This window comes from Lathyrus oleraceus, chromosome 1, assembly GCF_024323335.1.
Source record: "Lathyrus oleraceus cultivar Zhongwan6 chromosome 1, CAAS_Psat_ZW6_1.0, whole genome shotgun sequence".
Classification (NCBI taxonomy): Eukaryota; Viridiplantae; Streptophyta; class Magnoliopsida; order Fabales; family Fabaceae; genus Lathyrus; species Lathyrus oleraceus.
Window position 1 is genome coordinate 259897487 of NC_066579.1, and position 16783 is coordinate 259914269.

At 40.8% G+C, this 16783-nt stretch overlaps 1 non-coding gene across 1 annotated transcript; it reads right to left on the reverse strand.

Annotated features, from left to right (window-relative positions):
• Positions 1–10133: 10133 nt before the first annotated feature.
• Positions 10134–10240, reverse strand: LOC127115978 (small nucleolar RNA R71). The gene has a single exon (XR_007800972.1). It is a non-coding gene; the product is annotated as a small nucleolar RNA R71 (small nucleolar RNA).
• Positions 10241–16783: the final 6543 nt, after the last annotated feature.

Here is a 16783-nt window from a genome sequence, read left to right on the forward strand (position 1 = left end):
AGGTCTGTAAGGAGAGGAATTATGGTGTGCAATCTTGAACTCAGCGCACAACTCATCCATCATCTTATTATTCAGATTAGATCCATTATCAGTAATGATCTTATCTGGCACACCATACCGGCAAATCAGCTGATTCTTGATAAACTTCACGACCACCTGCCTGGTCACATTCGCATACGAAGCGACTTCAACCCATTTGGTGAAGTAATCAATTGCTACGAGAATAAACCTGTGTCCATTGGACGCCTTTGGTTCAATCATGCCGATCATGTCAATTCCCCACATAGAGAAAGGCCATGGTGATGAAATCACATTCAGAAGTGTCGGAGGAATATGAATCTTATCCGCGTAAATCTGACACTTGTGGCATTTCTTCACATATTTGCAGCAGTCAGACGCCATTGTCACCCAATAGTAGCCTGCTCTCAACATCTTTCTTGCCATGGCATGTCCATTGGAATGAGTACCAAATGAACCCTCATGGACCTCAGTCATCAACAGGTTTGCTTCGTGTCTATCCACGCATCTGAGTAAAACCATGTCAAAATTTCTCTTATACAGCACTTCACCACTGAGGTAGAAATTGCCTAACAACCTTCTCAAAGTTTTCCTATCTTTCACAGATGCCCCAGGCGGGTAGGCCTGGTTCTAGAGGAAATTCTTGATATCAAAATACCAAGGCTTGTCATCATTCACTTCTTCAACTGCAAACACGTGAGTTGGTCTGTCCAAGCGCATCACGGCAATGTTAGGAACTTCATTCCAAAACTTGACCACAATCATTGAAGCAAGCGTAGCAAGCGCATCTGCCATCCGATTATCCTCTCGAGGAATATGATGAAAGTCAACTTCAGTAAAGAATGTTGAAATCCTCCTCGCATAATCTCTATACGGAATGAGACCTGGCTGATTCGTCTCCCATTCACCCTTGATCTGATTGACAACCAGGGCCGAATCACCATACACATCAAGATACTTGATTCTCAAATCAATACATTCTTCCAGTCCCATAATGCAGGCTTCGTACTCAGCCATATTGTTCGTGCATTTGAAAGTTAGCCTTGCTGTAAACGGAATATGTGTGCCATGAGGAGTAACAATTACTGCCCCAATTCCATTTCCGTACTGATTCACAGCGCCATCAAACACCATCGTCCATCTGGAACCAGGTTCTGGACCTTCATCAAGTGTAGGCTCATCACCATCTTTCATTTTCAAATACAGAATCTCCTCATCTGGGAAGTCGTACTGAACAGACTGATGATCTTCAATCGTCTGGTGCGCTAAATGGTTAGCCAAGATACTACCTTTGATAGCTTTCTGAGCTCGATACTCGATATCAGACTCAGACAACAACATCTGCCAACGGGCAATCCTCCCAGTTAAAGCAGGCTTCTCGAAAATATACTTAATTGGATCCATTCCGGATATCAACCAAGTAGTATGATTTATCATGTATTGGCGCAAACGCTTAGCAGCCCAAGCCAAAGCACAACACGTCTTCTCAAGCATGGAGTATCGAGACTCACAATCAGTAAACTTCTTACTGAGGTAGTAGATAACGGATTCTTTCTTCCCTGATTCATCTTGTTGACCGAGTACACAACCCATCGAGTCTTCAAGCACAGTCAAATACATGATCAGAGGTCTTCCTTCTACAGGCGGAGACAAGATCGGAGGTTCAGACAGATACTCCTTGATACTGTCGAAAGCTTTCTGACAATCCTCGGTCCAATCATGAGATTGATCTTTCCGGAGGAGCTTGAATATCGGCGTACATGTGGCAGTCATGTGGGATATAAATCTAGAAATATAGTTCAAGCGGCCAAGAAAACCTCGGACTTGCTTCTCAGTTTTGGGCGCAGGCATCTCTTGTATTGCTTTGACCTTTGCAGGATCAACCTCAATACCTCTTTCGCCGACAACAAAACCCAACAACTTGCCGGAACGGACTCCAAATGTACATTTGTTCGGATTCAGACGAAGCCTAAACTTCCTCAAACGCTGAAAAAGCTTCAACAAATGCTCAACATGTTCAACTTCCGTTCAGGACTTGTAGCGGTGTATTCGTCGCTATATGATTTATTGATTAAACCATAAGCAAAGCATACAATGAATTCGAGTCGCCACCGCACTTTTATTTATCCAAAGGACTGGCTAAAAAGCGAACAAAAACCTAAGAAGTTTTACGCGTAGAAAACTAATGAAAAGATCAGAGAGTCTGGGTAAGGGGTAATTTACGCAATGGGAAGGTGTTAGGCACCCACTACGTCCTAGGTACTCCTAGGGAGCCCTTTTCACACTTGTTGTATAAAATTGTTATTTGTTATGAAATATTTATTGTGCAAACATGATTGGGATGATGAGAAAAGAATATACAAGTTAATTATTTTTGTGTTCGAACGGATGAACCCGTTGCCTACGTACCTTCCATCAAAGGTAAGGATCAAAACGCCGTAGTTCGGCTAAAAGATTTCCAAAAGGTTGGTGTAGCATGAAACAAACAAATAAGTTCGAGCTCTTTGAAGTTTTCAGCAAAAATTCAAGTGAAGAGAAAATGAATGTTTTTGAGAGCAAGAGAGTTTTTGATCTGTTTAGTAAAAAGTGGCTGCTAGGGCTTTTCAGAATGGAAATGTGGTATATGTAGTCTGTTTAGCATTTGTAATCATGGTTAATGGAAGTGTTAATTGGAAATTTGGTTAATGGAGTGTTTTTGCCATTTGCTAAAAATCACTCAAGTTGCATGGGGGTGCATGGTAATGCATGAAATGGGCCTTGAACAACCTCTAAATATCATTTCTGAACTTTGGCAAGTGGTAGAATGTGTAGCAAATAGCTATTTTGAAAGTCAACTTTTTTACCCTTCCTTTTTAATTCAAGTCAACTAAAAAATGCCATTTTGATTGGTTGAGTTTTGGTGAATTGTGATGAAAGATTTGGATAGAGCACATCAAATATGACTTGTAGCAAAAAACCTCACTCAATTTGGCCAAATGGTTTGGAAGTTATGGCCTTTTGAAGTTCAAAATTGTTTGAGAATGATTTGATCATAACTTGCCAACCATAAATGAGAAATGAGTGTTCTTGGACTTTTTGGAAATGGGAGAACAAGATCTTCAACTTTCATGTTGGACAAAAATTCATTTGAAGCGTTTATGATGAAGTAATGTTGAGGAGAAGAAGTTTCCATTTTTGGCAAATTCCAATTACAGGTCAACTTTCTATTTTGGGAAATTTCTTGTCTGACTTTATTTTCTTCACTGTGGATGTTTGACATGTTATATGAGGCTTATATGGACATGAATGAGACCTCTCAGACCAATTCCCACCATCAAATCACTGATTAAATGCACAGTTGACCAAGGTTGACTTCAGTTGACTTTGCTAGGGTTTAGCTTGACTGAACCATGTTCTGATGAATTCCAAGTCCCTACCACTTGATATCTTGATCCAAAATGATGTCACAACTCATATGAACTCTTGATGAGTGATCATGGTGCCCAAATTCTGCAAGAATGGCCACCACCTATCTCAATGACTGACTTTGACTGATTTGACCTAATTTGCTTCATCTGCAAGTAACATGGTTAGCTGACAATATTTTTGTACTTTTGGTTAACAAATAGATGAAAAGCAATGATATACAAATGCAATACATGCTTGGTGATCAAGAACCACACTCACAAGATAACCCACCCACTAGGAGGGAAGCTAGGGCATGCAATGATCCTTGAGGCCATGATATGATATGATATGGGCCATGAGGGATCTTAGGGACAAAATTGGGGTCTTACAGGGCTTAGCAATCATATCGTCAACATAGACCTCTATCTCCTTGTGCATCATATCATGAAACAAGGTAGTCATTGCACGTTGATACGTGGCTCCGGCGTTCTTCAAACCGAAGGGCATCACTCGATAACAGAATGTTCCCCAAGGTGTGATGAATGTTGTCTTCTCCATATCCTCGGGTGCCATCTTGATTTGGTTATAACCGGAAAATCCGTCCATAAAGGAAAAGACTTTGAATTTAGCTGTATTGTCTACCAACATATCAATGTGTGGTAGAGGGAAATCATCTTTCGGACTAGCTTTGTTCAAATCTCTGTAATCAACACACATACAGACTTTTCCGTCCTTCTTAGGCACAGGCACAGTATTGGCCACCCATTGAGGATATGTAGAAGTCACCAGAAACCCCACATCAATTTTCTTCTGAACTTCCTCTTTGATCTTCACCGCCATATCTGGATGAGTTCTTCTGAGCTTCTGCTTCACAGGCACGCACTCAGGCTTCAAAGGCAGGAAATGTTGCACAATATCTGTATCTAGACCCGGCATGTCTTCATACGACCAAGCAAAGATATCGGAATATTCTCGTAGCAAACTGATCAACCCCTTCTTGACAGACTCTTCAAGAAGTGCCCCGATCTTCACCATACGAACACAATCTTCAGACCCCAAGTTGACTGTTTCCAGATCTTCGAGATGCGACTGAATGATCTTCTTCTCGTGCTCAAGGAGACGGGAAATCTCATCAGGAATTCCTTCAACATCATCTTCCTCTGTCTCGAATACAGGGAATTCAAAATTGGGAGATGGCGTTGGATCATTATGTTCAATGGGTTTTAGAATCAACCTGCATAATGATTTTGGTTAATGAAAAACTTTAGAATTTAAACAAGCAAATCATTATGCAGATGAAAAGATTGCTTTTATCTCGTTTTTAGGGTTTTTTGTGATCACTGATTTCATGCAAAAGCAAAAAGTGAAAACAAATGGAAAAACAAATGTTTAACAATGCATTAATTGAATGAAAACATCATTGTATATTATGCTGCCAACAATGTCATCACTTCTCCTTTTGGCATGGGAGAAGGGTTTTGAACAAAGTGAACCATTACTCTGATCTATGAATGACTGTAGGAACATCTACAGCGACCCAATTGTGGCAGACACCACCAGGTATGATAAAGTTGCTCAGGTCCTCTGCATCCACTTCTAAGATAGCAGCAGCTTCCTCAAGTTGATCAGCATGGATGAAACCTCCACTCTTGAACAAACCTTGCTCGTTAAATGCCCCAGAGGAATAGCCAATGCCAGCCCGGGACTTGTTGTCTTCAAGCTCGATCATCTTCCCTAAACCAGCAACTGCACCACATTCAATGGCCAGTTTCGCATCACGGCAGGAAGCAAATGAAGGAGACTTCTTCTCAATTGGCTCAGTAATAGATAAAGCTTGGAAAGGAGTTCCAACTTCATCCTCAGCATCAATATATGAGAAAGAAGACAAGTGGCTAACCAGGAGAGCCTTTTCTCCCCCTACCACAACCAGTTTCTTATTCTTGACGAATTTCAGCTTTTGGTGTAGGGGGGATGTCACAGCGCCAGCCTCGTGAATCCATGGTCTACCAAGGAGACAACTATATGATGGGTGGATATCCATAACCTGGAAGGTAACCTGGAAATCACTTGGTCCAATCTTGATTAGGAGATTAACTTCCCCAATCACAGTCTCACGCGACCCGTCAAAAGCTTTCACAACAACACCACTCTGCCTCATGGGAGGCCCCTGACATGACAGTCTCGAAAGAGTGGTCTTTGGCAATACATTCAAAGATGATCCAGTGTCCACCAGCACGTTGGACATGGCATCAGTCTTGCAGTTCATAGAAATATGTAAAGCCATGTTGTGGTCTCTTCCCTCCTCAGGGAGATCAGCGTCACAGAAACTCAAAGTGTTGCAAGCAGTGATGTTTGCAACTATACTATCAAACTATTCTATGGTGACGTCGTGATCAACATAAGTCAGGTCCAGTACTTTCTGCAGAGCCTCCCTATGAGGTTCTGAATTCAGAAGCAAAGATAGCACGGAGATCTTGAATGGCGTTTGTAGAAGCTGGTCTACAACGTTGTACTCACTCTTCTTGATGAGCCTCAGCATCTCATCACATTCTTCATTCACAGTGCCACTCGGGCCAACAGAAGAAACAGGAGTCTTTTGTACAGAGGAGGGTTTGGCGACAGCAAGTGCCGAATTCTGAACATTCACAGCAGTCCCAACCAGATGCTCAGCAGAATCAGAAACAACATGATGCTTTGGGGGTGCAGAAAACACACGACCACTACGGGTCAATCCGCTCACGTCAGCAATATTAACAACGGAAGTTGAAGGAAACGAAACTTCTTTTCCATCTTCCACAGCAACGGGATTGTACCGGAAAGGAATCGCTTTGTCCGAAGAATAAGGCACAGGGCCTGCAGGCTTGATGACCAGAGAAGGAGAAACCTTCGGCTTGCTACCATCGTAACGGATGACAACAGGCTCAGGCAATTTGAACACAGGAGAAATCACATTCACCTCTGGTTCATCTTCATCAACATTTCAATTCTGAAGAATCTCAATGGTACCCTCATCCAACAGCTCTTGAAGCTCTCTTCGCACTTGGCGACAACCCAATCTGTTGACAGAGCAGATGCGGTATCTGTCATGGTCATGCTCCATATGACTGTATTGACACAGCAGACGATGCAACTCGACCAATGATTGTCGAATATGACTCACATATTTGACTTTATACTTCCCAGGGCACCCCTGGACCATGTTCACTGATTTCCCATGCTCGGGCAATGGGTTCTTTGTAACATTGGGGCCTGAGTCCTCGAAGCTCAGAATACCGCATCGCATAAGGTTTTGAACCTTAGTCTTCAATGGAAAGCAGTTCTCCACATTATGACCCGGAGCACCGGAATGATATACACAATGTTGATCGGGCTTGTACCACCACTGCGGGTTAGCAGGCACAGCCGGAGGATCCCTGGGAGTAACCAGTTTCCTCTCCAACAAGGAAGGATATAATTCAGCATATGACATAGGAATGGGATCGAAGCTGATCTTCTTCCTATCATAATTCAAATTGGCTTGGTTGCTGGTACTGCCACGAGGCTGGTAAGCCTGTTGCTGTGGACGGTGCTGCTGTTGATACTGAGGTTGTTGCTGATGCAGATGATGTTGCTGATACTGCTGAGAATTATCTCTGAAAACAGGTGCTATATGAGCCACCTGGTGTTGGCCGCTGGCGTGATGCACAGGCTTCCTCTTAAAAGAGGGTCTTCTTGGTTTAGCATGGGATTGCACAGCATGTGCCTCACCATCTTTCTTCTTAAACGCCCCATACCGTTTAGAAGAGCTCTCATCTTTAGCCAACCGTCCTTCACGGACACCTTCCTCCAGACGCATCCCCATATTCACCATTTCAGTGAAATCAGAGGGAGCACTCGCAACCATCCGCTCATAGTAAAATGAACTAAGAGTCTTCAGGAAGATCTTAGTCATCTCCTTCTCTTCCAGCGGAGGAGTGATCTGAGCTGCTAACTCTCGCCACCTCTAGGCGTACTCCTTAAATGTCTCTTTATCCTTCTGAGACATGGCCCTGAGTTGATCACGGTCAGGCGCCATATCAACATTGTACTTGTACTGCTTGACGAAGGCCTCGCCAAGATTGTTGAAGGATCGGATGTTTGCACTATCAAGGCTCATATACCAGCGAAGAGCCACACCGGACAAACTATCCTGGAAGTAATGAATCAAAAGCTGATCATTATTTGTCTGAGTAGACATTTTCCTGGCGTACATGACTAGGTGAGTGAGAGGGCAGGTGTTCCCTTTATACTTTTCAAAGTCAGGCACTTTGAACTTGATTGGAATCTTCACACCGGGAACCAGGCAAAGTTCAGCAGCAGACTTGCCAAGCAGATCTTTCCCTCGGAGGGTCTTCAATTCCTTACGCAGCTCAAGGAATTGGTCATTCATCGCATCCATCTTTTCATTGACATCTGGGCCCTCAGACGGCTCAGAATGATAGATGGTGTCGTCTACCCTAGGAATGGTATGCACGACAGGAGGAGGCATAGCAAGGACCGGGCTAGATGCCGACATGGAAGCAAAAGTTGGAGCTGGAATATCTGGCATGAAACCAGGAGGCATACCCCACGGAAACCCGGCTGGCATGGCATTCGGCCCGAAGTGAGCACTAACAGCAGGCACAGTTGAAGAAGCAACCTCTGATATAACGGTCCTCTGGAGAGGTGATAACATGAAATAGTATCACATTCTAGGACTCAATTTAATTAAATTATATTATTATTTACTTCAATTTATTTCATTTTATTAGATATTACGTAGTATTTTCTTTCTATTTATCTCAGGTGGTTTATTTGAAGCACAAGTAAAAAAGGAAGAAAAGGAGGTGCAAAAAGGAATGAAAAGAAGCAAATATCAAAAGCCAAAGCCCAACCCAAAAAGCACAGGCGTTGTGCCTGTGACGAGCGTCACAAAGGCTCTGACGAGCGTCATGCCTTGCACACTCCTGTGACGAGCGTCACACATGGTGTGACGGACGTCACACCATTCCCCTATATATTTGGCACCAGGAACGCAACAGACCACGTTGAAGCTACTTTCACGCTTGACCCTTTTACAACGTAATGGCTATATTTACGGAAAACCCTTGGAAGCAGTGGCAATAAGTATCAGTATAAATAGAGCTTTTTGGAAAGCTCTCGGTGACACACTTTTTCCAGCTTTCTTTGCCGTCTGTCTATTTATATTATTTGCCTGAGATGAATCTGTTTATGCATGATAATTATTTAAGTCTGTTTTGCATGTCTGGCTGATTCACTTAGGTATCGGTATGTAGAGTAAGCGAAATGAAGGAATCAAAACCAAATTGGTTTAATTAAGTTTAAAACTAAAATCACTCTTTTTACGGTCTCAATTTACAGGTTTAATAACAAGGTTTTTGTACGAAAGTAAAAGACATAAAGAAGTTAAAAGCAATAGAGCGAGAGTTTGAGTTTTTGACTGGACAATGTAAATTGGACATTAATTCTAGATCAGGGCGAGAGCAATTTTTAGAGTTAATTAAATTCTAACCTTTTTCAAAAAGTATTTTTAAAGATTGAATGTGAGGACGAGAGTTAAGCATTTGAATTTAATTATATAACCTAAGTCAACAAAGCGAGAGTTTGAGATAAGGGTGTTTAAACGATTAGTGTTTTCTTAAAAAGAGTTTCTACGGATCCTATTGTTTTCAAAAAGTGGTTTTTGACTTAACTATAAGTGACAGCTACGTTAATATAAAATCATAGTTTATTCAACAGAGCGAGAGTTTGAGATAAAACTTTTAATCAATAGCGTCAACTGAAAAGATTTATTTTAAAACCAAGAAACCAACAAAGAATTGATTCCCTAATTACGACGAACTACATACCGATATCCGCTTATTAGATATTTATTTCAGATCTTATTTTAGTTTTAGCTTTTCCCCCAAACAATCAAAGTATTACCTGCCTTAGCTTTACGAAGTAACCTTAGATAACGGTATATCGATTCATAAGTCCCTGTGGGATCGATATCTTTTAAAACTACGCGATAGAACTGTGCACTTGCAGTTTGTACCCCAAATTCGACTCATAAAGTCGCGATCAAGTTTTTGGCGCCGTTGCCGGGGACTTTTATTTATCAATATCGTAACTCTTCTGTTACGCTGTAGAGACTAAGGCTTTTCGTTTTTTTTCTTTCGTTGATTTGTATGCCACACACTCGCTCACAAGGCGAGCCGTTCTACTTACGAATCAACGATATCGAACTATATCTCCGAGTCTTACGACGAATTCGGGAATATCGTGCTGCAAACAATCTCCCTCCTGTTGAACTTCCCGATTTCAAAAATATTTTCCCTTCGACACCCGAGATGGCAGAACCAGCTCGTGCTCTTCGAGATTACGCCGCTCCATCGCAAGATGAACCGCATTCATGTATTGCTCCATCCGCAATCGAAGCAAATAACTTTGAACTCAAACCTTCACTGTTGCAGGCAGTGCAACAGAACCAATTCTCTGGAAATCCTACCGAGGATCCAAACCTTCATTTATCCGTATTTGTCCAATACGCTGATACTGTTAAAGCTAATGGTGTCACTTCAGAGGCAATTCGACTTCGTCTTTTTCCTTTCTCATTAAGAGATAGCGCTAGAAGATGGCTTCAATCTCTTCCTTCCAACTCAGTCACCACATGGAACGAGTTGAAGAAATTTTTTCTTGCTCGATACTTTTCGCCAAGCAAAACAGCTATGTTAAGAGCCTAGATAAATGGATTTAAACAGAAAGATAACGAGTCTCTTTTCGAAGCATGGGAAAGATACAAAGACATGATGAGACTTTGTCCACACCATGGTTTAGAAGACTGGTTAGTAATTCATACCTTCTATAATGGTCTCCTGTACAACACGAGGTTAACAATAGACGCCGCCGCAGGTGGTGCACTAATGAACAAACCTTATGCTGACGCTTACCAACTTATCGAAAGCATGGCTCAAAACCACTATCAGTGGGGAAGCGAACGAACAATGGTAGAAAAACCTCAAACGAAAACTGGCATGTACGAGATAAGTAACCTTGATCATGTTAATGCAAAAGTGGATGCTTTGGTCCAGAAAATTGAAAGTTTAAATGTATCATCTCCAGCCACCGTAGTTGCCATAACTCAGAATTGCGAAGTCTGTGGAATCCAAGGTCACACTCCTGCAGATTGTCAACTCCTAACAGGAATCCAAGCGGAGCAAGTAAACTATGCTCAAGGAAGCCCCTACTCGCACACCTATAACTCAAATTGGAAGAATCATCCCAATTTTTCATATAAGAGTAATAATGCTTTATACGCACCTGGACAATCTCCAAATCAAGCCCCAGCTATACCTCCGGGATATCAGAAGCTGATCCCATCTACACCTAACAATAACGCCCCTAGGAAATCCAACTTGGAAATCATGATGGAAAACTTTATAGCTTCTCAACAGCAAACCAATAAAGATTTCTTAAACCAGAATGTACACACTGGCGAACAAATTAAACAACTAGCAAATAAAGTAGATGCCCTGGCTACTCACAACAAAATGCTGGAAACGCTAATTTCACAAGTAGCTCAACAACAAGCGCCTACTGCTGCCCCAACTGCTACATTTCCTGGCCAACCCCAACCTAACCCAAGAAGCCACGCTCATGCAATCATACTGAGAAGTGGAACGAAAGTGGAAGTACCGTCTGACCCAAGGATAGAAAACCAAAACTCTAAAGAGTCAACTGAGGAGGAAAGTGAACCTAAGGAAAAGGAAGAGAGTAACAAGGAAACCGTAGAAAATAAGGAACCTTATGTACCTCCGCCAACTTATAAACCGCCTATCCCTTACCCTCAAAGGCTTATTAAAACCAAAGATGCAGGCCAATTCAAAAAATTTGTTGACCTACTAAAACAATTAAACGTCACAATTCCGTTTACAGAAGCTATTATGCAGATGCCCTCATATGCCAAGTTTTTAAAAGAAATTCTTTCTAATAAAAGGAAACTTGAAGATAGCGAAACCGTTACAATCCTAGGTAGTTTCTCTATACCCTGTCACATAGGAAAGTTTGTCATAGACAAAGCCTTATGCGATTTAGGAGCCGGTATTAGTGTTATGCCTTTATCCATATGCAAGAGACTTGAAATGGGAGAATTACGACCAACTAAAATGTCTGTGCAACTAGCAGATCGTTCCGTCAAATATCCTGTAGGAATTCTTGAAAACGTTCCAGTGCGCATAGGTCAATTCTACATTCCAACTGATTTTATAATTATGGATATTAGAGAAGATGAAGTTACACCCATTATATTGGGAAGACCGTTCTTAGCAACTGTCGGTGCAATCATAGACGTAAAACGAGGACGACTCACTTTTGAAGTAGGAGAAGAAAAAATTGAGTTCATTCTTTCCTAATTTTTGAAAACACCTGCAATAGAAGATACATGTTACTTCATGGATATCATCGATGAATGCATAAAAGAAACGGAGTTAGAAAAAGACAAATCATCTGACTATCTTGTAGAAGACAAACTTAACCAATGTTTAGCAATAACACCGGACCCTACGCAATGCCTTAAGAAACCAACCTTAGACCTGAAAACACTTCCCAAGAATCTGAGATATGAATTCCTAGACTTAGAGCTTGAACGGCCAGTGATAGTTAATGCTGACCTAGGAAAACTCGAAACAGAAAAACTCCTGCATATCTTAAGAAAATATCCAACCGCACTAGGTTACAACATCACCGATCTTAAAGGAATAAGTCCCTCTATTTGTATGCACCGCATCATGCTAGAAGAAGATTGTAAAACATCTAGGGAACACCAGAGGAGACTAAACCCGATCCTGAGTGAGGTAGTGAAGAAGGAAATAACCAAGTTATTAGAGGCAGGTGTCATATATCCTATATCTGATAGCAAATGGGTTAGTCCTGTACAAGTAGTACCAAAGAAAGGAGGTGTAACAGTCATTGAAAATGAAAAAGGAGAAACAATAACCAAACGAATCGAATCGGGATGGAGAATGTGCATTGACTATAGGAAACTAAACAAAGCAACCCGAAAATATCATTTCCCTTTACCATTCATTGACCAGATGTTAGAACGATTAGCCAAACATTCTCATTTCTGCTATCTAGACGGTTACTCAGGTTTCTTTCAAATACCAATTCACCCTGATGACCAAGAAAAGACAATGTTCACGTGCCCTTTTGGTACCTTCGCTTATAGACGAATGCCATTTGGCTTGTGTAATGCTCCTGCAACTTTCCAAAGGTGCATGATGGCAATATTCGCCGATTTCCTAGAAAACATCATGGAAGTATTTATGGATGACTTTTCCGTATGCGGACAAAGCTTTGAAGAATGTCTTGAAAACCTAGAGAGAGTTCTAGAGCGATGTGTAAAAGTAAACCTAGTACTTAATTGGGAAAAATGTCACTTTATGGTACAAGAAGGAATTGTTTTAGGACACATCATCTCGAACAGAGGAATTGAAGTAGACAAAGCTAAAATAGAGTTAATCGAAAATCTTCAACCCCCGAAAACTGTGAGAGAAGTACGAAGCTTCTTAGGACATGCTGGTTTCTACTGACGATTCATTAAAGACTTCTCTAAAATAACTAAAACGTTAACCGGGTTATTAATGAAAGATGCTGAATTCATATTCGACAATAAATGTTTAGAAGCGTTTCAAACGCTTAAACAAGCACTAATCTCCGCACCCATAATGCAGACACCAGATTGGAATGAACCATTCGAAATAATGTGTGATGCTAGTGATTACGCTGTAGGTGCTGTTTTGGGACAACGAAAGGATAAAAAGCTTCATGTTATATATTACGCAAGTAGAACTCTAGATGAAGCACAAATGAACTATGCCACAACCGAGAAAGAACTTCTAGCAGTAGTGTTTGCGCTAGATAAATTTCGTTCTTACTTGGTCGGAGCCAAAATAATCATCTACACTGACCACGCTGCTATCAAATACCTCTTAACAAAAAAGGATGCTAAACCTAGACTCCTAAGGTGGATCCTTTTGCTACAAGAGTTCGATTTGGAAATCAAAGACAAGAAAGGAACTGAAAACGTAGTAGCAGATCACCTCTCTAGACTTGAGAACCTTGAACCGGAAAGAACATCGATCAACGATGATTTCTCGTACGATAAACTTATAGCTACTTTGGAAGAAAATAACGCTGATAAACAGGTAGAAACCACTTTAGCTATATCTATTACACCGTGGTACGCTGACCTCGTCAATTATTTAGCTGCCGGAATAGTTCCACCTACCTTATCCTACCAACAGAAGAAACGATTCTTCTATGACATAAAACACTATTACTGGGATGATCCCTTACTTTTTAAAAGAGGCCCCAATGGTATTTTCCGTCGGTGTATACCCGAAGAAGAGGTAGAAAATATAATCCAACATTGTCACTCCGCTCCTTATGGTGGACACGCAAGTACATCCAAGACCTGCTCTAAAATCCTACAAGCCAGTTTCTATTGGCCAAATATATGGAAGGATGTACATGCAGCTATTAAGAAATGTGACAGATGTCAACGCACAGGAAACATATCTAGACGTGACGAGATGCCACAAAAGGGCGTTTTGGAAGTAGAGATTTTCGACGTGTGGGGAATAGACTTCATGGGACCTTTTCCATCCTCTTTCGGTAACAAATACATACTCGTGGCAGTTGACTACGTATCGAAATGGATTGAAGCTATAGCTTCTCCAAAAAACGACACACGAGTAGTAACTAGACTCTTTAAGAATATAATATTTCCAAGGTTTGGTGTCCCAAGAATAGTAGTCAGTGATGGTGGATCGCATTTCATATCCAAGGTACTCGAAAAACTACTGCTTAAGTATGGCGTAAGACATAGAGTAGCGACACCTTACCACCCTCAAACCAGTGGGCAAGTGGAAGTGTCTAACAGAGAAATCAAACAGATACTAGAGAAAACAGTCGCCACTTCAAGGAAAGACTGGTCATTGAAATTACCAGAAGCTTTATGGGCTTACCGAACTGCTTACAAAAATCCCATAGGGACAACCCCATTTAAGCTAATTTATGGAAAATCCTGTCACCTCCCGGTAGAATTAGAACATAAAGCCTATTGGGCTATTAAAAATCTAAATTTAAACTATAAAGCCGCCGGCGAATAGAGAATCCTTGATATAAGCGAATTAGAGGAACTCAGAAGAGACGCTTACGAAAATGCCAGAATCTACAAAGAAAGAACAAAACAATGGCATGACAAGCGCATATCAAGGAAAATCTTCAAACAAGGCGATATAGTCCTTTTATTTAACTCCAGACTAAAGTTATTCCCGGGAAAACTACGATCTAGATGGTCAGGTCCTTTTCAAATCACCAATGTTTTTCCCAGTGGAGCAGTAGAAATTAAAGGCAAATCTATGGAACCATTTACCGTAAACGGGCAACGTCTAAAACATTATCACTATGCAGAAAACACTGAAGATTCGCAAGTCTTGCACTTAGACGAAATGCCTCAAGAACTTATAGATTATAATTGATAGTTTTTATGTCGAGCTTGCGACATTAAACAAAGCGCTTAGTGGGAGACAACCCACAAATATTTTATTATTTTCTTCTATTATTATTTTTCTATTTCTTCCTTAATTATTCTTTTAATTTTTGTTTAGTATTCATTCTTAATTTATTTTTATTTATTAAAAACTTTTCTCTTCTTTCGGCATTTGGCCAAATCCTGACTAAAACTCTTGTTTTTTTTTTCTCTAGCTAACACTAACCTGATGGGACAAATTGATCGTATGGGTATCAAATTCAGAGGAACAGCTCAGAAACAAAAGTTTGAGGAACTAGCCACGAGAGAGATGCTACCTAGTCTGTATGCTGATGACTGGGCACTGACTGCCCTTGGACTAAGACAAAGTGTCCTGTATTTGCTGAGTCAGATAGGGTGGGAAACCGCTCCTATCCGTAGACAACTCATCACTTACCGGAGACTGACTCTAGAATTCCTTAGTTCTCTGATCTATCTACCCAGCCATGGAAAAGGAATAAGCAGAGGTTTCATCCAGTTCAGAATGTTTAACATGGAGTACCAATTTAATATTCAAGATTTTACCAACCTTTTAGGTTTCCCTATATCCTTTGACACATTCACAGTGAGCCAAGAAGAACTTTTTGAATATAGAGAACTTGAACACTTTTGGGGTAACTTGACTGGAAATGACGATCCCGAGGAACATGAGTTTCTCTCTAGAAACATACATAACCCGGCCTTCCGTTATTTCCATAAGATCCTGACCCACACCTTATTTGGGAAGAAGCCAAATAGTACCACAGTTTCACGTGATGAACTCTTCATCATATTTTGTGCTTCCCAGAACCGTCCAGTAAACAGTGCCACTTTTATGTTGGCAAATTTAGACCACCTTATCCAAGATGAACGAGCACCAATTCGAATAGGCGGTTTGATAACCATGATTGGTAATGCTATCGGATTGCGTCAGCCTATGCTTGACTTAAGCCCTTTTTGTGGCATTACTACTATGAGTATACCCTTCCTCTTCAACACTATGTTTATAGCAAACCTAGGATCTGATGAGTTTGAGCTTATAATTAATAACCAAGTTCTTTGCCTATTCACCATGCCCGATCCTAGGACTAGTGTTCATAACCGCAATAACTGGCTCTACAATCTGAACGAAACCCCCTCTCCTGCTAGATCTACTGAATCCATCCAGGACTATGAGATTTGTGATGACCTGATTCCTTATGCTGAATCAGACCCTCAGAGACCATCTGGTTATTATGACATTGATCCTCCTCCTCAACCTGTTCAGACCGAAGAATCGGCAATACCCGACCTTAGACATCATATGCACGGAACTTATTATAACACTGCCGTTGAAGCTTTGATGTCAGAACAAGACGCCCTCAGAGAAGAGTTCACTAGCTTGAGACACGAATTTCTGGGATACATGAACAGTATGACAAATCAGTTTCACGAGTTACTATACCGTGTTAACTCCTTTGCTCCTCCAGCCAGAGATCGTGCAGATGGATAGAAGCCGTTTTTCTTAGTTATCTAGCTTTAGTTAGTTTTATTATTTAATGTTATTTCAAATCATGTTCGTATTTGTTTCTCTTTCGCATTTTTGTTTTTCTCCATTGTTACATTACGATTATTTTATGAAGCTATTGAATTATCCTATTTTATTATGAATTATGCAATATTTATCAAAAAATGCTCTCTACTGTTGCTGCCTACATAAATTATTAACAACATAATACATTTATGCACTATTATAGCATGCAGGAAAATTAAATAGAAAAATAAAATAATCTGAAGCAAAACAAAATAAATAAAAAAAAAAATTAC